Source organism: Hippichthys cyanospilos, chromosome 6 (genome assembly GCF_059441005.1).
Source record: "Hippichthys cyanospilos isolate Australia breed blue-spotted pipefish chromosome 6, RoL_Hcya_1.0, whole genome shotgun sequence".
Classification (NCBI taxonomy): domain Eukaryota; kingdom Metazoa; phylum Chordata; class Actinopteri; order Syngnathiformes; family Syngnathidae; genus Hippichthys; species Hippichthys cyanospilos.
Window position 1 is genome coordinate 2,060,193 of NC_142374.1, and position 22,056 is coordinate 2,082,248.

The following is a 22,056-nucleotide window of genomic DNA, read 5'->3' on the forward strand; positions in this document are numbered from 1 at the left end:
CTTCTTCTTCTTCTTCTTCTTCTTCTTCTTCTTCTTCTTCTTCTTCTTCTTCTTCTTCTTCTTCTTCTTCTTCTTCTTCTTCTTCTTCTCCTTCTTCTTCTCCTTCTTCTTCTTCTCCTTCTTCTCCTTCTTCTCCTTCTTCTCCTTCTCCTTCCCTCTCCTTCCCTCTCCTTCCCTCTCCTTCCCTCTCCTTCCTTCTTTTTGGCAGTTTTTTTTTTTAATAATCAACATAACAGTATATAATTGAGTATAATACAAAAACAGAAACAGTAACAAAAACAATAACGCCAGGGGAAAACAACCAAAAACTCAAAGCGAAACTGTGCAATACACTTTTACACAAATATGTTAAAAAGAGTAGACACATCACAGATTTTAATTGCTTTTAAATTGTTAGATAGTTTCAAAGTTTTAATATATTGTTTGACTTCATTGATTAGGACAGAGAGTTTCGGTTTTTGAGAGGCATATTTGCATTTGTTGATATGCCATTTAGCAAAGAGTATAATGAAATTTATAACGTAACATTGATTATTATTATTAATGGGTCGAGTGATTGATGAAGCCAAACATTACATTCTCAAAACAGAGGGAAAAGTCAGGGCTAACATATGCAGAAACAAGTGCACAGATATCCTTCCACAGTCTATTGGAAAAGGGGCAAGACCAGAACAAGTGAAACACATCTTCGGGGCAGTCTTCACAGAAAGAACAGTTTTCAGTAGCGCTCTTGGGTCCGGTACAGCAAAAGCGGCATCAAAGTCAACACTAAACAAAATGCCAGTACTTTTCAGACAGGGATAATATACATAGATTGTTCAAAAATGTTTGACTATGTTTTGTTGTAGTCATCAAACCTTTGTCAAACGAAAAAAAAATATGTATGAAACAATTCACAAGCTCTTGGTATTGGTAATATCGCCTGATATTGGTAAACAGGCAGCAGCTACACAGAGATGGGAAAAAGGGAAAAACATCTGCTTTTTGCTTTCTCCAGGCACAAGGTTATGGAGTAAGATCGCTGTCAAAAAGACATATGCATGTTTAAAAAGTATGAGTATGACTCTAAATTGTGTTGAGTTTACCATTTAAAAACGAGTGGCCAAAAATTTGCATTCCACCGTGGGGATCAGAACTAGGACTCCTATCTCTCATTGCTCCACATGCTCAATCATGGTACGTTGAGGACAAGGCTGCTCCTTCCAGGTTTCTTTGGCAATGTCAAGTAACCCCCTTGGTTTGTGGGAATATAGCAAATCAAATGGTGAAAAACCAGTGGAGGCCTGAGGAAGCTCTCTTAATAAGAAAAGTAGTTGGTCCCAATTTCATCCATCCTGGTCGAGGGACTTTCTCAGCATCACTTTCAGTCTCTTGTTAAACATCCCATATCAAACCGATTGTCTGATAATGGTAGATTGAGGTTCTCAACTGTTTCACTTGCAAATGTTTGCACATCTCCCTCGTAACTCGTGACATAAAGGGGGTACCTGGGTCTGTAAGAATCTCCTTTGGAAGACCCACCCGGGGATGGGAAGAGAAAAAGGCCTTAACACTTCTACTTCCATTTTGTTTTGAGTGTCGCCATGGAGGTAGGATATTTATGCATATCACCATGGATACAGACCACCGGTACTCATTCTCCTCCTGGACCAGGGTTAGGGTACTTCCAGGATCCAGCTGGGCTTTCACATCACACTGGTTCACCCTCACTGGACAGTTGGGTCTGTGCAACTAGTGGTCGCTGTAGGGGGCAGAGGGACATTATACATACATACGTACATATTATAGACATTAATTATAACATATAATTATAAAAGACATTATACATAGGGACTTGATACAAGATATAGCCAACCTCATTACAGCGATAGCATTGCTGAGCATCAGGGCCTAGGCTCCCTTGACACATCGCAGGCCTCACTCCCCGTGTGGGTTCCGAAGCGGGGAATTGATCCGTTTTTCGACTGATCAAATGAGCGCCCTGGTGTAGGGAAACACTGAGGCATTAGACCCTTTCTGATGCAGCCTCAACATAGTTCCTGTCATTTGAAACTGTTCAAATGCTCTCATTAACGCTAGGCCCGTTGTTAGCTTTTTAGAGATGCAGTAGATGGGCTCCAACGAACCACTGGCCATTTGAACCCCTTCCTCTATAAATTGGGCAAATCTGTAACCATAAGTGTCGCTCTGCCACTGGAAAATAGAATACAATGATACTTGAGGCTGTGGAAAAATGTGATATTTCAACAAAATTCACATGCACATTCCACTTACAGTTGTCCACTTAAGTGTGTAAAACTATAAAAATAATAATCACAATAATTGTGTCGCCTGATAGAGAATTTTCTGTATTTTGCGCAGATTGTTTTTAATATCACAGGTTGAAATAGACAAGACTAGGAATGTGCATACAATTGTGTTCAAAATAATACCAGTCCCTCAAAGGTTGCAAGATAAAGCACAGTTATTGTCCTAATTTCCGGGAGAATAGTAAAGGTATTGAAAACCAGTACACCCAAGAGGCCTGTTGCGCATGTTTTTGATTCTGTGAATCCTAATAAATAACTGAAAGGGGTGTGTTCAACAAAATAACAGTGCTGAGCTCAATTACGAAGGGTGTTGACTGTGAATTAAAAAAGTGTTGCAACAAGTGTTCCTCCTTCAACAATCAGCTCCGGGAGGATCAAAGAAGATTCAAAATTGTCTGTGAGTACTGCTACAATCAGATGACATCTAATGATATGGGGATGTTTTTCTGACAGCTGTGTTGGTTATTTTAGCACATACCCCAGTATCATGTTCCAGTATCACCGGCGATTTCCTTCTGTTTAATCCATAATAGAAGAAGCCTCTCCATTTTGTTGTTGACCAAGGTCCGTCCCCTGGCAAGGAAAGTCTTGCCCTTAGAAGATTGCCGAGCGGTTATGGCCATACTCACGAGCAAGGTTAACTATGCGTGCGCCTCCTTCGTATTTTTTACTATCCCCTGCTTCGTTTCTATTGTCATCATCCTCGTACTTCTTCCTTTACCGCCACTTGCAATTTTAGAAGCCATGTTTAACAGATAAAGTTTGCAAAGTCTTCACAACACACCAACCAGCTGTGCCAAACGCCTTCATCTATAGTATAGATGAAGGCGTTTGGCCAATAGCATGTCGGCATTTCTGTGATTGACGTGACACCGGCCAATAGCATATCGGCATCTCCGTGACTGAGACCGTGACTGTGACCTTAATCGACCTATAGCATATCGTCTTCTCCATGACTGAGACCGTGACTGTGACCTTATAAGACCGATAGCATATCGGCGTTTCCGTGACATGCGAGAATAGTTATTTTTGTCGGTGCAGCAAAGCAAAAAAAATAGTCCGGACACACTGACCGGCATGTTGTATTGTTCGTAAGACGAAAGGTTTGTGCGTAAGATGGGGACAAAAAACGCCGCGGCCCACGTTCGTAAGACGAAAAATTTGTAAAACAGGGAGTTCGTAAACCGGGGGCTCACTGTATTGGTTTAGGGTACTCAGCAAAATTGATTTTTCCAAAATGTCTTAACTTGTTTGGTACTTTTTGGAGTTTCCAAAGAGAGATGTCCATGCTCCTATTTTTTAACATTCCATTTTTTTATTTTTTGTGAAAATTTGTAAAATTTAATCATTAATTACAATTTTCTTGCTTCGCAAAAGAATGTGCAGGACTATTACTTTGAACACAACTGTATGAATTTTGCTAGCAATTGTTCTCCATTTTAGTGAGAATGTGACAAACGAAGCAAGGAGCAATTATCATGCTTTCTTTCTCCCTTCACCGACGTTGTGTGGAATCACGTTGACTCCTCCCAATTTTTGGTTTTGGAATTCTTTAGGCCTAAACAAAAAATGTCTTTAAACTTTTTTAAGTGTTTATTGATAGATAATTTTAGTGTAAACATCATTCAAGATACAAGAGCTTTATTGTCATATGTATAGTTGTAACATACAATGAAATTCTTTTTCTGTGCACTTCCCCGTGCAGCAGACAACATCCCATAATTGAGCAATAAATTAATCACAATAAATAGTAATAAAAACAAACATAGACAATGGTGCTAATAATGTAGTGCAGAATATCATGTAGTGCAAAAACAACAACAAAATAGTGCAAGATATTGTTTATGCGTGCAGTAGGAGGCACATTAGTTTATGAGGGATTTGTTGAGATGATGGTTTCTGGGTAGAAGCTGTTGGCCAGTCTGGCCTAAGGCTCCTGTAGCTGTATGTTGCATGTTCTCCGCAGAATCCTGGTGTGGTAATTGTCCTACAGTGAGGGTAAGGTACAGATATGCTGTGAAGTCTTGATCACACGCTGGAGAGCCCTCGTGTCTTCTGCCGTGCAGTTGCCGTACCAGACTTTGATGGAGGTGGAGAGGACACTTTGGATTGTGTACTGTATCTATAGAAGTTGTCAAGAATGTTTGCTGACATGCCAAATTTCTTCAGTCCCCACAGAAAGTACAGTCTCTGTTGGGACTTCTTGATGATCTGTCAAGTATTGTGGGACCAGGTGAGATCCTCACTGATGTAGGTGCAGAGAAATTTGAAGACTTTCACTCTCTCCACCTCAGTCCCATTGATGAAAAGTGTTTTGTGCGGCTCCACCTGCCGCCCAGGGTCGATGATCAGTTCTTTGATTTTGTCCGAGTGAGGTGCAGATTGTCGCTGCAACCCAAGGCCATAAGGACTGCCATCTCTTTTCTGTATGCTGTCTGAGCCCCGCCAGTGATCAGCCCGATGATTGTAGTGTCTTCCGCATACTTATTATGCCGGTGTTGTTTTGGAAGGCAACACAGTCATAGGTGAAGAGTGTGTAAAGCAGGGGGCTCAGCACACAGCCCTGGGGTGTCCCTGTTCCAGTCCTGGTGCTGGATGTGTGTTTGTGGACTCTGACTGATTGGGGTATGCTGGTGAGGAAGTTCAGCACCCAGTTGCAGAGACGGGGTGCAAGGAGCTTGTCCGTCAGTTTGTCAGGGATGACCGTGTTAAACGCTGAGCTGTATTCAATGAAGAACATTCTTGCAATGTGTCCTTACACTCCAAGTGCGTGAGCACTGTATGCATGGCGGTGTTGACTGCAACATCCGTGGACCGTTTCTGTTGATATGCAAATTGGAGGATCATGACAATCCTCTCAAAGCACTTCATTGTGATTAGGGTGAGCGCTTGAAGCAGGTGGGGACCGAGGCTTGTGAAAACACATCAGCTAACTCTGATGGGCAAACCTTGAGTTATCGACCAGGGATGTTATCTGGGCCCGGTACTTTCCGCTGGTTTGTTCTGCTCAGAACCTTGCGCACCTCTCCTGATGTCACCGTGAGAGGAGGGTCCAGTGCACACTCCACGCCCAGCATCCTTCTCTGCTGATCATGATTCTTAGCGTCAAAGCGGGCATAGAACTCCTTCAGCTCATCTGGCAGTGTTGCTTAGCTGGATGTGACTGCGCTGCTTCTCTGCCAATAGTCCGTGATGTGCTGATGTCCCGCCCACATGCGTCGAGGTATAGCAGTGGAGTAATGGCCCTTCAGTTTCTGCCTGTACTGTCTCTTGGCCTCTCTGATGGCTTTGCTCAGGTCATGTCTGGCCTTTTCGTAATCCTCAGCGGTGCCAGAAACAAAAGCTGATGTGCGTGTATGTAATTTGGCCCTCACATCATAGTTTATCCAGGGCTTTTGGTTAGGATATATTCTGAGACGTTTAGTAGTTGTATTTGTGTCCATGCGTGTGCTAATGTAGCTGGTGACTGCGGAAGCACACTCGTTCAAATCTACCATGTCAGTGGTTTCACACATGGCTACAGTTTTAAACACATTCTGGTTTGTACTTTCAAAGCAGTCCCAAAGCACTGAATCAGTTTCATTAGTCCACACAAATAGCTTTACTCACTGGGGGAGCCCACTTGAGAAGTTGCTTGTAGGACGGGTAGAGGACTATAGATATGTGGTCAGCTCTTCCAAAGTGAGGTCTTTTGACAGCCTTGTAAGCACCTTTCACGTTGCTGTAGACTTGGTTATTTCCCCTCGTTGGAAAGAGACAAAACCAAGACCTTCAAAATGTGGCCTGGAGTGTTGTAATACTTCATAATCCTTATCAGACTTCATCACATTTTATTTATTTTATTGATCACATTTATCAGACTAATTTCATGAAGGCTAATCATGACCATCTTGCTCACAAGAAAAAGTCAACGTGGCAAGCAGACAAGGGCGTTTGAAAAATTTGATCATGTCTGATAATGATGGCCTGTTGTATGCATCACACACTAAGGAATTTAATTAATTACAACGTAGAAGTACAATGAATAAATGTTGCACAGCAAGACCCGCCTAATGGAAACCAGCATCTGTACCTATGTTAGAACAAAAGGAAAGACAATTAAATGCCTTACCCTAATGACGCTGTGACATTTCGGAGGGGCGTACAAAGCAATTTGTGTCTCATTCGTAACTAACCACTTGCAAAATGCCTCTTGAAATGCATAGTGTGGTTCCCCCATGTCATGATTTAAGTCAACAGTGACACAAACCTGATATAGTTTCACCATTGGAAATAAGTTTACTTATTGTATATTACTTATAATGTCCATAATGCTAATTATTTGGCACCCAAAATGTATGAAGCCATTCCTAACAAAGGCCACACCAACTTCTTAAAAGATCTCAATAATCAGCCTCTCCATCAATGCCTTATGAGAATGAGTAAATGTTGAAGTGAACCGGTCCGCAGGCTGAGCTACATAATTACATCTTGTCAGGGAGGACGCACCTTGCTTCTTGGCTATCTGTGGTGAGGATGTGTGGAGCATAGACACTAGTAGGGATATTTTCAGATGATGAAATGGGAATAAGCAGCACAAACTGAAAATGATGCGTCCACAGCAGCCAACTTTAGAGTGTTGTGAATACCTCCAAGGCTAGTGCCGCGGAGGTGCCCTTCCGTGGTGCGGAGAAGCCAGCTTTTGCTCATCTTAGGTTCCATTGAGCCACGGCTGTGTACTTTCTCGGTAAGAAGACAATGTAATCCGACTAACCTTGGTTGCATTGGCATTTGATAGCTGCCTGTTCGACCGCTGCAGTGGAGAGTTAGCTGTGCTAGCTAGTTGGCTGTGGGAGTTAGCATACAGGCCTGTGAGCTGGTGGCTGGCTGAAGAAAAAAAAACCTTCACGTTTCATGAAGACCAATCACGGCCGCTTAGCTCACAAGAAAAAGATAGCGTGTCAAGCAGACAAGGGCGTTTGAAAATTGTGTTCGTGCCAGAGAATGAAAAGTCAATCAAAAGCCTCACCCTTATGAGAGAGTGACCTTTACAAGAGGCATACAAAGCAATTTGTGTGTCATTAGCTGCTGCGAGAAAACATACGGGTACTTCGGAAAACATTAAAGCAGGACCGACATTCAAAAGATACTGGCAGTTCTCCCTCAAGGGCATACTTGACTGGGTGTGGTTGATGGCTTTTTCCACTGAGATGTACTCTCGGTAAACACAACACCCATTTTAGAGTTTTTACTGGACATACAATCAAAGGTCTAAACAAATTCCAAATTCAATGTTCAAATGCCAGATGTTTGTAATGAAAAAAAAAAAGCCTACTGTTGAAACAAATAAAACAAATGAATCGGAAAGAGAGTATAAAATCTAACCAAACCAAATCATTTCACTTTGGAATCTATTGAGATACATATCAAATTGCTTTTTATTGAAGGGATATTGTTAGATTATTGAAGTATGTTTTGAATTGTCTTTTATTGAAAACATATCTCAGAAGGAAATGGCACATTTACATTACTGACCAATAATGTATGTAAAACAACAACAAAAAAATAATTGGGTCATGCTCTGTCAAAATGAACCGTACCTTATATAGTCAAATTGTAACCCCATCGAGTTGAGCTGTAGTATTCCTGTTTTAGGTCGGACCATCCTTGAATTGTTTCACGTTCATTTATTGAAAACCATATTAAATCTCTCACAAGGCGGTGAGGCAGGGAGATAGGATGGTGTGAATGCGGGGGTGGAGGACCCAGGTGCAGGGAGGCTCCAAGGCAGAGAGTGTGTGGAGTAATCATATTTATCAATTAAAGGGCAGGCAGGACCAAAAAGCGGAAGAAAACAAGGGCAAATCTCTAAAAATACAGGGATGCAGGTAACACGGAAAACACTTATGGGGAGGTTAGCATGGGAAGACACAGACTAATGGCGTAGAACTGGTGACACGAGACTATTATGTGACTATGATCCAACACACGCTGGAACAAAACCAGGGCTTATATACATTCACACAGTTAGACAAAACGCGCAACAGCTGCGATTAAGACAATAGGCAGGGGAACTGATTGGTAGCCACACGGCGGGGTGGAGGGGCTAAATACAGACAAATGGACCAAATTAACCTCATAGGCTATAGCACGAGAGGAGCTGAAACAGGAGCTACACTAAGGGAAAAGAACAGAACTCTCAAAAATAAACCCACAACCAAAAACCAACAGAATTGCACACCCCTACTCTCGTGAGGATAAGTGGTTGTGATAATGTTTGACATCAAGATAAAGCATTTGGATTTTTTTCCACCATTTATGTGACCTGTACCCACAACAACAAAGTTGAGAAAAAAAAAAGAGACTTTTCGGGAGAGAAGGTTAAACTAAATAAGAGGTAATTTGAATGCAAAGGTCAATGTTCTAATGTTTACTTTGTTGTTGTTTTTTTTCTTTCCTTGCCTTTCTGGGAGATCAACTTATAGGATGTTGTTATGGACTTCTGAAGCCCTTTTAGACTTTTGTGGTTAAGGAGTCTTTACATAAATTTGCCTGACTTTAACACCTGTGCGGGGATTTTTCACTAGCCAGGCCTTAATATCACCCAAGTATATATATATATATATATATATATATATATATATATATATATATATATATATATATATATATATATATATATATATATAATATATATATATATATATATATATATATATATATATATATATATATATATATATATATATATATATATAAACATTCCATCCACCTGATTTTTGCACCCTCGGTCTCTCGTGGATTTTTTAGGGGGAAAAAAAAGCTATACAGTAAAGCAGAGAGACATGCCGTGGTGGCTTCTTGCATGCCAGAAAGAGGAGGTAACTTTAAATGCACACACCACGGGCCCTCCTTACATGTAGAACTACTGCAGTACACATTTTTACTTGAATCTTAAATTATTTAACCTTGTATGCTGTATTCTAAGTGAACATTTGCCAGCTGCGGTCATATTAGCAGCGGCCCGGATGTTGAATTCAAGTCAAATCTGTACATGATCAAACATGATTACAATGGGGAGTTTATACTTGAAACACCGCAGAATGGATTAATCTCGAAAACTAGGGGCCCACTGTATAATGTTATACGTTGGATGAAATAAAACACTTCCCTGTAGGAAATTTAAAGCTTTACTGCAACATTTAGTTCTTGAATCGAAGCATTTTGTCAACTACAAGTCCCACATTACATAGCAAGAACTTTGTATGATGTGAGTCATGCTAAGCCACTCAATGAAGTAAATGCAAGGCTTGCAAATGTTACAAGTTGTCTAATAGCGCCCCCCGGTGGTTCAGGAGTCGGAAATATCTAAAAGCCCAAGTTTGGTCAAAATTTCCCTCAGGAGTGAAAGGTATCAGTCACGAAAAGATTATAAAATAATTTCAAAGGCATTCAATATACGACAGAACACACTCAAGAAAGTAATCACCAAGTGACAAAAATATGGCACAGCAGTGAAATTACCAAGAACTGGACATCCCTCCAAAATTGATGAAAAGAGGAAAAATGGTGAGAGCTACCAAGAGGCCAACAGGAGCACTGAGGGTACCGCCTAAGTGGATAAGGGAATGCCATCTACTCCACCAGGACAATGTGGGCTACTTGTGCAATGAACATTTAGGACTTGTATTTAATATGTGGAAAGGGTCTAATGGACCATATGCACAACAGCACATTGCATTTCTGGTAGAAAGGCAGGGCGGGGAACAAATTGCCATGTTCTGTTCATTTCAAGCTAGTTAGGCAGCCTGTGGGGCAGAGCCACATGTGGCTCTTTCATCCTTATGTTGCGGCTCACTGTGGTTTGGGAAAATAAATGCTTGGTTCAGATAGATTATGTGGACAGCGTAACAAGCAACACATTTGAAATACAAGCAATGAAGTTTGACTGTATTCCTAATGCAGAATAAATCTCATCTGGATTCAAGATTCAAGAGTTTTATTGTCATATGTATAGTAATAGCATACAATGAAATTTGTATTCTGTTCACTTCCCCAGGCAGACTACATTCCATAATCAAGCAAATAATAAGGTAGGCAATAAAATAAAACAGACAAATAAACAAAAAAACGTAATAGAGCAATAAGGTCAGTAATAATGAATCACTAATAAATGAATAGACTTACATTCTGAGCATATTACAGAGTAGAATGTGTAAAGAAAATGTATACATAATGAGGAAGTGCAAAATATCATGCAGTGCAAAATATTATGTAAATAGCAGCTTTCCTGCACTGTGCAGGGTTGTAAGGTAGAATTGTGCCTGTGGTAAAATTACTGGTGATGAGGAACATTAGGGCGTGTGGGATTTGTTCAGGATCTGGATGGCTTGTTAGTAGAAAGCTGTTTGCCTGCCTGGTAGCAGTTCAAGCAGATCGTGTTGTGGGTGAGTATTGTCCCTGATGAGGTTGTGTCTCCACTGCAGAACCCTGGTGTGGTAAATTTCCTGCAGTGAGGTGGAGACTGCTCCACAGATGCGCTGTGAGGTCTTGATCACACGCTAAGGAGCCTTCCTGTCTTGTGCTGTACATTTGTCATACCACACTGTAAAGGAGGTGGAGAGGAACCTTTGGATTGCACATCTGTAGTGGTTCTTGATAATCTTTGCTGGTATGCCAAATTTCTTCAATCTCCTCAGAGAGTGCAGTCTGTGTTGGGACTTTTTATTGTCTGTCGAGTGTTCTGGGACCAGGTGAGATCCTCGCTGATGTAGGTGCAGAGGAATTTGAAGGCTTTTACCCTCTACACCTCTGTCCCATTGATGAATAGTGGTGGTTTGTGCAACTCCAGCTGCCGCCTTGGGTCTAGGATCAGTACTTTGGTCTTGTCTGTGTTGAGGTGGAGATTGTTGTTGTGACACCAGGCCACAAGGTCTGCCACCTCTTTCCTATATGCTGTCTCAATCCCACCAGTGATCAGCCCGATGACTGTAGTGTCATCTGCATAATTAATTGTGCTGTTGTTGTTTTGGGATGCATTGCAGTCATAGGTGAAGAGTGTGTAACGCAAGGGGCTCAGCACACCACCCTGGGGTGTCCCTGTGCTTACAGTTCTGGTGCTGGATATGCAGTTGTGGACTCTGACTGATTGGAGTATGCCTGTGAGAAAGTTCAGCACCCAGTTGCAGAGGCGGGTTGCCAGACCGAGTGTGAGGAGTTTATCCGTCAGTTTGTCAGGAATGACTGTTGAATGCTGAGCTGTAATCGATGAAGAGCATTCTAACATACGTGTCCTTGCCGTCTATGTGCATGAGCGCTGTGTAGACGGCAGCGTTGAATGAATCATCTCTTGACCAGCCAGCGCTGATGATATGCAAATTGCCTTTTTGATATGAGTCAAGACAATCCTCTCGAAGCACTTCATTGTGATTGGGGTGATTGCTAAAGGGTGATAGTCATTCAGGCAGGTCACGGTGCATTGCTTGGGGACAGCCACTATGTTGGTGGCCTTGAAGCAGGTGGGGACAGAGGCTTGTGCCCGAGGGAGAGGACGTTAGCTAGCTGCAGGCTAGGTATCAGTGGTCTAGCAGCCCTAGCTATTAGCCTCACGTGCAGGCCTCCCATCTTACCTCGTTTCTGCCATAGCCGGTTCGGCTGCTGGCTGCCCAGTCCACCTGAGCCAAAGCCAAAGTCTGCAAGGCTAAATGAAAGTTCATGAGGAATTTTACTGATTTTAAGAAACGTCTCCCTGATGTAGCGAACAGTCATGCGTGAGTGACGTATATTCAATATGAACAATAAGGCAAAAAATAAATAAATAAATAAATAAATAAATGGCCCTGCTAGTGAAAACAAATGGATTCAGAGGTTGGTTTGGTGTGCTTGCTCCTTTGAATGAAAATAATGTGGTACAACCTTGGCTAAAAGAGCTGCTTTCAGCAACTCCTCAAGAAAAAATGTTGGAAATAATAATAATAATAATAATAATAATAAATAAATAATATATATATATATATATATATATATATATATATATATATATATATATATATATATATATATATATATATATATACACACACATTCACACACAGTGTTAGGCAAGTTACTTCAAAACTGTAAAGCGTTATTTATTAATTATTATTGTCATTTCAAAGTAAATAGTTACATCACAATACTACTGTATTTGAAATGTAATACATTACACTACTATAGCATTACTTTTATATAACTCTTTTCACCATTACTGGGAATATGGATTTGCCATTATAAATGGAGCTCATTACGCTAATTACAAATCCAGTGAGTGGTTGGCTTAATCCTAGTACAAATCAATTATTCTGTGTTGTATTGTGAACCTTTAAAGACAAGACACAAAATTGTTTTTGTATTTTAATCCCTTTATTACTGAGACTCACAGCTATTACTGAGCTTCACAGTATAGAGATGCATTGTTTATGCTGTAGGCAAAATCAGTGCATTTGACAATTTCAATGTCAAATTCAAGTTCAGTTGGCAGATGTTAGAGACGGATATTTCAAAAATAGATGGTTTCGGTGGGGCTGACTTTAGCAGCTAGCCTACAGTACATCATTGTTATTGTGTGCTTCATCTTGATACATATCGAACAGAACTATTGATAATTTATAATTAATCGCAATTTTACAGTGAAAATTAGCATTAGTTTACCTTGTCATTATTGCTAGTTGCGACATGTCACTGGCACTTGCGTGCTAAAAAGGCATTGTAATGCATTACTTTCATTTGTAACAAGTACAGCATTAATATTTTTTGGGGTGTAATATGTTGACAGCAGAAGTATGTAATATATGTAATACATGTATATGTAATATATGAACAGCTCTGTTTTTTTTTGGGGGGGGGGGCATAGAGGGGGAAGTACTTTGAGCACACAGGCGTCTGAGAGATCGTGAAAGACGAAAGAAAGCTTTGAAATCTTGTCTTTTGTGATAAATTGCAATTTAAAGTGTAAACTCTGCCAACCCCTGCTCTAGTCTTTTCTTAGTCTTTCTCAAATAGTTGGGCATCGGAGGGCCAATGCTGAAGGAAGAAGAATGAGTTTTGGGGAGTTTGAGTTATCATTCCTTGACCTTATAATTTCATCCACAAAACCTGACACTGACTGCATCATTACTACATGTAATAAATGAACTGTCTGTGTTGATGAACTACTATCACCACAATGTCAACTTAATCCTTTATACTTTTATTAAGTCTGAACTGTGACACCACAATCACAAACCGATTGTTTAAATTGTTGCCCCAACTCTCTAGGGCACTAATGGCTTTTGTATCTAGGGCCAACTCAAATGAATAAATGAGGAGCAGAAAGGAACCAGACTGGAAGGAGATCTGAGAAAGTCAGGTTACTGTCTGATCTCCTTGCGAAAAAAATAAATTAGTTGTCTTCTTTCTTGTTCATTGTTTATTGAATGTTCTAGGTTGCCTGAAACTAACAGTTCTACAGTGCAGATTATGCAAATTTGGTGTTTTCAAAATATTAAAGACAATCCGTCCGTCCATCCGTCAATCAATTCCTCCATCCATTTTCTATATCCGCTTATTCTCACTAGGGTTGCTGGCTAGCTGGGTCCTATACCAGTCTTTGGGCAGTAGGCTTTGGGACACCCTGGACTGGTTGCCAGCCAAACACAGGGCGTTAAAGACAACTACTAATAAAATAATAATAATTGACTATATTATTATACAATTCCACTTTCTGAGCATTTCAGATGTTTAACAATAGGAGTGTGCATTGTTGCAGCTTATAAGAGAAAACATTTAGCTTGCTTCCTGCTAATGTAGCATTGATGACAAAAAAAAGTCAAGCCAGTGAGTCACAAAAATGAGTCCGTTACAAAGATTGTCAATTTCTTTTGCAGTCTGCTCTATAAAAACGTTGAAAATTAGGCATTGTTTTATATTACAATGATTTTGTATTTATATACAGTGGACCCCTGTATTACAACGTTTTTTTCATGTTGCGACATGGAATACTGAGTTTTTTTTACCCCCTCTTCATGACATTTTCCCGGTTTTGCAACTGTCATGACACTAAGGGCTTGGCTGTATTTGTGTTGTTTCGTCTCTATCTGCAGGCGTTTTCAGGTAATTACACTTTTTTTTCAGTTGCCGTCCCTGCAACACGTTGCTACAATTCTGCTATTGGTCGGCATCTCCTCACGGAGATGGTGATCTGCTATTGGTTGGCCTCACTGGTTTAAAAATGTCGGAACGGTAAAGCTTTGTTAGATTGTGAGTAGTTTCAAAAACAGTATTTATAGTGCATTTTACTGCATAATTCAAAGTTGAAAGGGTTAGCCATGGGTCCCAAGATTGCTAGTGATGTTAAAGAGAGTTTGCGAGAAGATTTTTTTTAATGTAGGATGATTTCTGATTGTATACATGTATATTATATGTATGTAGCAATTTTGTAAGACATCTCGCATCATGGTATTTGTCTCTCAACCTGCCCCTGGTAATATGTCATGAGCATTACGCAGTGGCGGTCTGTGCATTTCACACTTAAGCCTTCAGTGACTGGACACTTCGTACGCATTACTGTTACTGCTACGCACACTATTTTTCAAAGCATTCAAACATCAATAAACCCGCATCAGCAATTAAATGTCAGGTTGTATCAGGACAGCAGAGAAGGCCTTGCTGGCCCAGAGGGCCCACACCAGGCATTACGGGTTAATTCCAGGAGACAGCGATAACATTTGTGAAGAGTTTGATGCTGTCAGGGTTATCTCAACACGATACCCTAACAGGCAGAAATTTGGATGCCATCGTCTCCCAAATATTGCAGCTTTCACGAGAATCCACAATTTTTTTTCTCGACTAAGTGACAAACCATGTGCGGCCTAAACTGTGGCAATTGTTCCGTAATGCTCATGGATTAAGTCTAGAAAAACTTAGCATTGAACAAAAATTACCTGTCGTTCGAAAACCATTTGAGACCATCGGTGGGCGCTTAATTCTAAGTTTTGATCTGCTGGTTTTCATTTAAATGTACATGTAACAAATAAAATAATGTAACCCCTTAGAGGACTGGTTTTCAAATGGCAGTACAATTACGCCTGGGCAGGTGCACTTTTAAAATCAGTAGTCGAGGGACAATAGTCAAAGGACTATCATAAAAACAAATAAAAAAATAAAAAGCTGTATTTTATTTTGTTCTGGAGAAAAACAACTCTAATTTAGCCCATCAATCAGTGTTCAGTAGAATGTTTTAACTGTTTCAGTGCCAAGCCTTATCAGAAAAGGCAATCTCAAGAGCGCCAGTATATTTAGCATTCACACTCATCTTTGGAGGCCGATAAACTATCGTGTGCTGTTTATGTTAACGTGCATTGTATCAAATGAAAGATTGACTTCCATGCCTTCCTTAGAATTACAAGTATGTAATGTATGCGTAGTTTGTATGGCAACACTGCCAGCCAATACTAACAATTATGACTACAGTGCTCAATTGGCTTAATATTAGTTGAGCACTAGACAAAGGTGCCAACTACGCTCCATTTAAAAAAAAAAAAAGTATTTGATGAGAATTTTATTATTTATTATTTTTATTACTATTTTAAAAGATGAAAATTCTCATTCATGGCACTGAAAGAGTTAACTGCTGCATTATATCAACTTGAGAAATTCCCTGAGATAAAGCTCAAATAAAAAACCTTTCAACTATTTGTTAAAAATAGTGCTTTGAGTAACTCATAGCAATGCTTACAAAAAGAAAAAAAAAGAATAAATAGCAAAGGTTTCCTATGAACCCTTTGCCCGGTCCTTTTTGTGACCTTATGGTATTAACTTAAGTTTTTCTAATGAGAAGAGGTGTGCCCGGGTGCAAAGAGATAGGAAAATGCAGAGAAAGATAGGTCACAGTGACATGACTTAGTCACCTGTCTAATCATGTGCCAAAGGAGCCTAATATAACAAAAACAAAGAAGCCCATATGATCTGTCAAAAATAAATGATTAGCTCCCTTATTTACTTGTTTGTTTATTTATTCTGTAATTATTAAAAAAAAAAAAAAAAAGGTCCCCATGGACCATGAGCAGTTAAAGGTGGCTTTTGAAGGCTCTTCATGCAGTACAAAAGTTTTTAAGGGATTTGGGGGGTTTCTACAGGAATTATCAAATCTAAAACTACTTTGTTATTTTCATATTAGGAACAAACTATTTGAGCAACTTGACTTTTTTGACAAAGTGTTTGATGCTTTTATTTTCTTGAGTTTCATATGGTTTAGCGTTGTCCTTACATGTATTTTGCATTTTCAGCAGAAGAGCCAGAAATAAAACAACACATTTTTCCCAATCTATCTTCTGCAATGGGGGGGGGGGGGGGGGGATATATCTAGCTATACCACTACAAATGTGGCCATGAACTTTAATAAATGAGATATGGATGGAACAACAGTACAGTTTTTTTTTCTCTCCCAAAATTCAAAAATGCTTTTTGCTGGTTAATGGGTACTTGGCTGGAAAAGATATTTAATAGGGAGCACTTGATGTTATCTTTGTGATTACCATGTCTTCTCTTTTATCTTTTCATAGTATCACACGGTGTGTCGTATTCTCCTCATTCACTCTGAGTGATAATGATACCTGTTTCTGCAAGTCAAACACACTGCATTATCTGCAAATATTATTGGTCTTTGTTACAAACTTAAAAATTAACTGCTTCAGGAATCTTGGATTTATTTGCAACATTTTCATTTCAATTGTACAATTCTCACTGACTGTTTGCGTGATCTAAAATTACAATTGTTTGCTGTAGTACTTGAGTGGTTCAAACTATTTGTGACAAAATATGCACGGTGTGTTTCATATACATTGATAATACAGAGTAAAGGTTAAAGAAAAAAAGTACCATATTTTTTTGGACTATAAGCCGCACCTTTCCTCTCATGATTTTAACCCTGTGGTTTATAATCCAGTGCACCTTATCTGCAGGGTGTTTATTGTTTTTCAATTGGCCAATTTTTGGAACAACTATAAACTGAGTAATTAAACAGCCATTGGGGTAGGGTTAGGGTTCAAAAAGAGTTTTGAAAATATAGTAATAAAAATATAAACATTTATGTAAAAATGTAATAAGATCTGGTATAGGTTTGCGATGTGTAAATTATATATATATATATATATATATATATATATATATATATATATATATATATATATATATATATATATATATATGTATTTATATGATTGTATACAGGAATTATGTGCAATTTGTTTATATGTTCACTAAAATAACCAATACTGTATTGATTTTGAGTTTGAACTGCTTTTTAATTTGTCACGGTGGGGCATGCCGGTTTGAGGAGATGCGGGAAAGGCGGAACCAATAAAAGGCAGGACAGACTGAGGTAGGCTGAAGTGGGGGTGATTTAATGACAAAAAAAGGCTGGGTTGAAAGAAACGAAAAATACAAGTACAAACAATAAGTACAAACAAAAATGCTAAACTGAAACTTACTGGGGGAAACAAGGAACGGGAGGCAGCACGGGAAGGATGGGATCAGGGCAGCGCGAGACAAGACAGCGAGGGGAAGATATACAACAAGGACCAGGCAGCGCGGATAATAAACAATGACAAGAAGCTAATGCAAACTGGGAACTTAAATAGACTACACACTTAACGAGAAGACACGACACAGCTGGGGGAGAGACGAAAGGCAGGGGAAGCTGATTGAATGAGAAGGAGGGCAGGTAAACAGCCAGGTGGACAAGATCAAACTAATGAGACAGACAGTAAAAGGAGATGCAGGGGGAAACAATACTTGAAACTAGAACTTAGAAACATGAACAAAACCCAAAGAAAACAACAAACCCCAACCACACATGACAAACCCCCCCCTCAAGGGACGGATACCAGAATTCCCAGAAAAAACAAACAAAAAAACCCCAATACCAAACAGAAAGACCACGCAGGGCGGGCTGAAGGGGGCACGGAGGAGGGACCAAAACAAAAACTAACTGAAACTGTCCAAGAAAAACCCGAGGCGCAAAGTTCTGCGGCCCGGGCACCAGACCTGACGAGCCCGGCTTGGAGGGTCCGGAGGACGTGCGGACCACCGGAACAGGCTGGCCCGGCGGTAAGAGTCCAGGTGTCAGACACGCCAGATGAGGAGGGCCCGGCGGCGAGAGTCCGGCGGACGTCCGGGACGCCAGAGGAGGCGGGCCCGGCGGCGAGAGTCCGGAGGGCGCCCCTAACTTCCATATCCCATCTTTCTGCATAAATATCGACCTGCGGCTTAGAGTATGGCGCGGCTTGTCCATGTCAAAAATTGTTTTTATACTCACTTTTTGCTGCTGTGGCTTATTTACCAATGTGTTTTATAGTCCAAAAAATATGGTAGTTGGAACAGATTTGAAATAGGGCTTTAATGAAATTAAATCTGTAAGAAGTTCAAAGCAACTTTTCTTTCCAACTGTATATTGTAAATAAAATAACATGGGATAATATTTTGCTCAACACATGTGTGTTGCCTTTACGGCTAAGTTAACGAAATGTTTGTTTAATGTTATTGTTTTGTTGGGGAGTAAAGTTAATCCCGACAAGTACTTCCGGTTTATGATGATGCACTTCCGGGTTGCGATGTTATTTCCGTTTCCGGTGTGGGTCGCGCGTGAAAGGGAAGATGACCGTGCCCATCGTGCGGCATTGAGTTCATCCGACGCCATCCGGGTTGAATTTATCAGGCAGGAACGCCGTAAGTCTTATTTTTTTATAGTTTACTTATGTAAGAGTCAATGTTTAGATATATTTTGTCGAGTTGTTTTTTGTAAAACGATCGATGCACCTTTTGTTTGTTATTTCAGTTTTCACCACAAATGCAAGGATTCAAAAACTCACAATAAACGAGGCAACGTGAAAGAAGGATTCTTTTTGTGGTTTAACTTTGTGTCATCAACAATCAACGTTGAAAACACTACAGTGAAAAGGCGTCATTCGATGATTCATCGCCGTCAACATGGCATCCAGTAACAAGTCTACTCACAGTTCGGCTCACTCGTCTTCATCAGTGGTGAGCGCAGCCCATGCTTGAGCTAAAGCGGAGGCGGCCAAGGTGAGAGCATCATATGCAACCGAAGAAGCACGGTTGAAAGTGGAAAAAGCACAAAGTGAGTTGGAAAAAGTCAAACTTGACGCGGAATTGGAAGTGTTATCGTTGCATAGGGAAGCTGATGCAGCCATCGCTGAAGCAAAAGTGCTTGAGGAAGCTGAAGCAATCCAAGTGGAGTCTGAAAGTAGGCCTTCTCCATCAGAGAAAGAAAAAATGATCATTACGAGTGAATACGTAAGATCCCAAGTGGAAAATGAACAGACTTTACGCCCTCTAGAGTTACCCAACATTGCTAGTCCACGAGCAAGTTCACCCAGCACGCTAGTAACAAGGCAACGACGCAATGATGACAGTTCGGAGCCGCCACCAATTGGCTGTCAACCAAGACTTACAAAGGACAATGTTGCTGCTCTAACTAATCACAGTATACTCAATCAACAGAGAGTTGAAACAAAACCGAAATTGGAAAAAACAAACTATCCTCTCAATCCATTCAGCCCTTCGTACACACCTTATGGTGCCACTCCTGGCAGCATTTCACACCCAGCAGAGCCGTTTTCTCAATATATGGCACGGCGAGATCTTGTCATTTCGGGACTATATGAGTTTGACGATAGACCAGAAAATTACAGAGCATGGTACTCATCATTTAATGGTGCAACAGCTGAGGTCCAACTTAGTGCTATCCAACAACTAGATCTCATGACAAAATGGCCAGGGAAGGAGTCCAGCGAACAAGTGAAACGAATTCGTTCGGTACACGTCAACAACCCCTCGTTAGCTTTGCGTAAAGCATGGGAGAGACTAAGCGAATGTTATGCAGCACCTGAAATAATCGAAAAGTCGCTGTTTGAAAGATTAGACAGCTTTCCTAAAATAACATTTAAAGACCATGTTATGTTGCGCGAATTAGGGGATCTGTTACAAGCGATTCAAGGAGCTAAGGATGATGGCTATCTCCCTGGTTTGCTCTTTCTCGACACCTCTCACGGTATTAGCCCGATCGTAGACAAACTCCCATTTGGACTCCAGGAAAGGTGGCTGTCACACGGCTCTCAGTATAAAGAGGAAAATCAAGGTCATTTCCCACCTTTTGAATATTTTTGCAATTTCATATGCAGAGAAGCTAAGAAGCGCAACGATCCAAGTTTCGTTCAGCAAACCTACCAAATGCAGACAAAATCAGGAAAAACGTACGCGGGGAAATTAAAGGCCAGCAAATCAATCTCTGTGCACAAAACCAACGTTTCATCCATTAGCAAAGACCTCGAAAAGATTTGCCCATTGCATAATAAACCACACCGTCTCGAAAATTGCAGAACGTTTAGGAGCAAGCCACACAACGAAAGAAAGGCCTTTCTTAAAGAGAAAGGAATCTGCTTTAAATGTTGCGCTTCAAATACTCATTTGGCAAAAAGATTGTAAATCTACGGTAAAGTGGCTCTGAATGCAACGGAACCAATCATGTCGTAGCCATGCATTATGGTCCTTTCACAAAGGACAATGAGGCTCCGCCGCCCACGCAAGAAGATGGCGGGGAGGGAGAAAATGTAGGCGATGTCACAACAAGCTGCACAGCCGTATGCGGCCCAAGTCAGTGGGGTCGTTCATGTTTGAAAATATGTCTCGCACAGGTGTTTCCTCGAGGTCAAAAGAGCAGGGCTATCAAAGCTTACGTGATATTGGATGATCAGAGCAACCGTTCTTTAGCTAGGCCTGAGTTCTTTGAACATTTTGAGATCAAAACTGAACTGCTCTCTTACAAACTTAAAACGTGTTCTGGTATGGTAGAGATGTGTGGCAAAGTGGCAGAAGGCTTTCAAATCGAATCACTAGATGGGTCAGCAGTCGTCCCTCTACCACCGCTAATTGAGTGTCGAGATATTCCAAACAATAGGAGCGAAATCGCAACTCCTAGTGCAGTACTGAATCAGCCACACCTTCACTCCATAGCAAAGTGTATCCCAGACCTGGATCCAAATGCTGATATACTTCTGCTATTAGGACGTGATGTTTTGCGGGTACACAAGGTCAAGCAGAGAATAAATGGTCCTCACAATGCGCCTTTTGCCCAACGGTTAGATTTAGGCTGGGTTGTTGTCGGTGAAGTTTGCTTAGGTAAAGTACACAAGCCGACAGTCAGTTCTCTCAAGACGGTAGTTTTGGAAAATGGTCTTTTGCAATTAAAAGAAACACAACACACAGATAGGTCAGGCAAGGGACCTGAAAAGACACTTGGACAAACAGTGTTCAATAAAACCGATAAGGACAATAAACCAGCTCTGTCAATTCAGGACACTCTCTTCCTAGAACTCATGGACAAATCTATGTACAGAGATAAACATAATAATTGGGTGACCCCACTTCCGTTCAAAAATCCTCGTCAGCGATTGCCAAATAATAGGGAACAGGCAATCAGTAGGTTCTCATCTCTAAGACGCAGCTTAAACAGGAGACCTGAAATGCAACAGCAATATGTGGAATTCATGGGAAAGATTTTCTACAATGGCCATGCGGAAATAGCACCTCCACTAGAACAGGAAGAAGAGTGCTGGTACCTCCCAACATTCGGAGTTTACCACCCACAGAAACCCAACCAGATCAGGGTTGTTTTCGATTCAAGTGCCCAGTTTGCTGGCATTTCGCTTAACAACGTCTTACTGACGGGTCC

General features: G+C 40.6%; 1 long non-coding RNA gene across 1 annotated transcript; it reads right to left on the minus strand.

Moving 5' to 3' along the window:
- Window positions 1–554: 554 nt before the first annotated feature.
- On the minus strand, window positions 555–8,027 carry LOC148421830 (uncharacterized). The gene is made up of 3 exons (XR_015865951.1): window positions 7,889–8,027; window positions 1,856–1,981; window positions 555–1,741 (listed from the first exon to the last, which is right to left on the minus strand). It is a non-coding gene; the product is annotated as an uncharacterized LOC148421830 (long non-coding RNA).
- Between the last annotated feature and the right edge of the window lie 14,029 nt (window positions 8,028–22,056).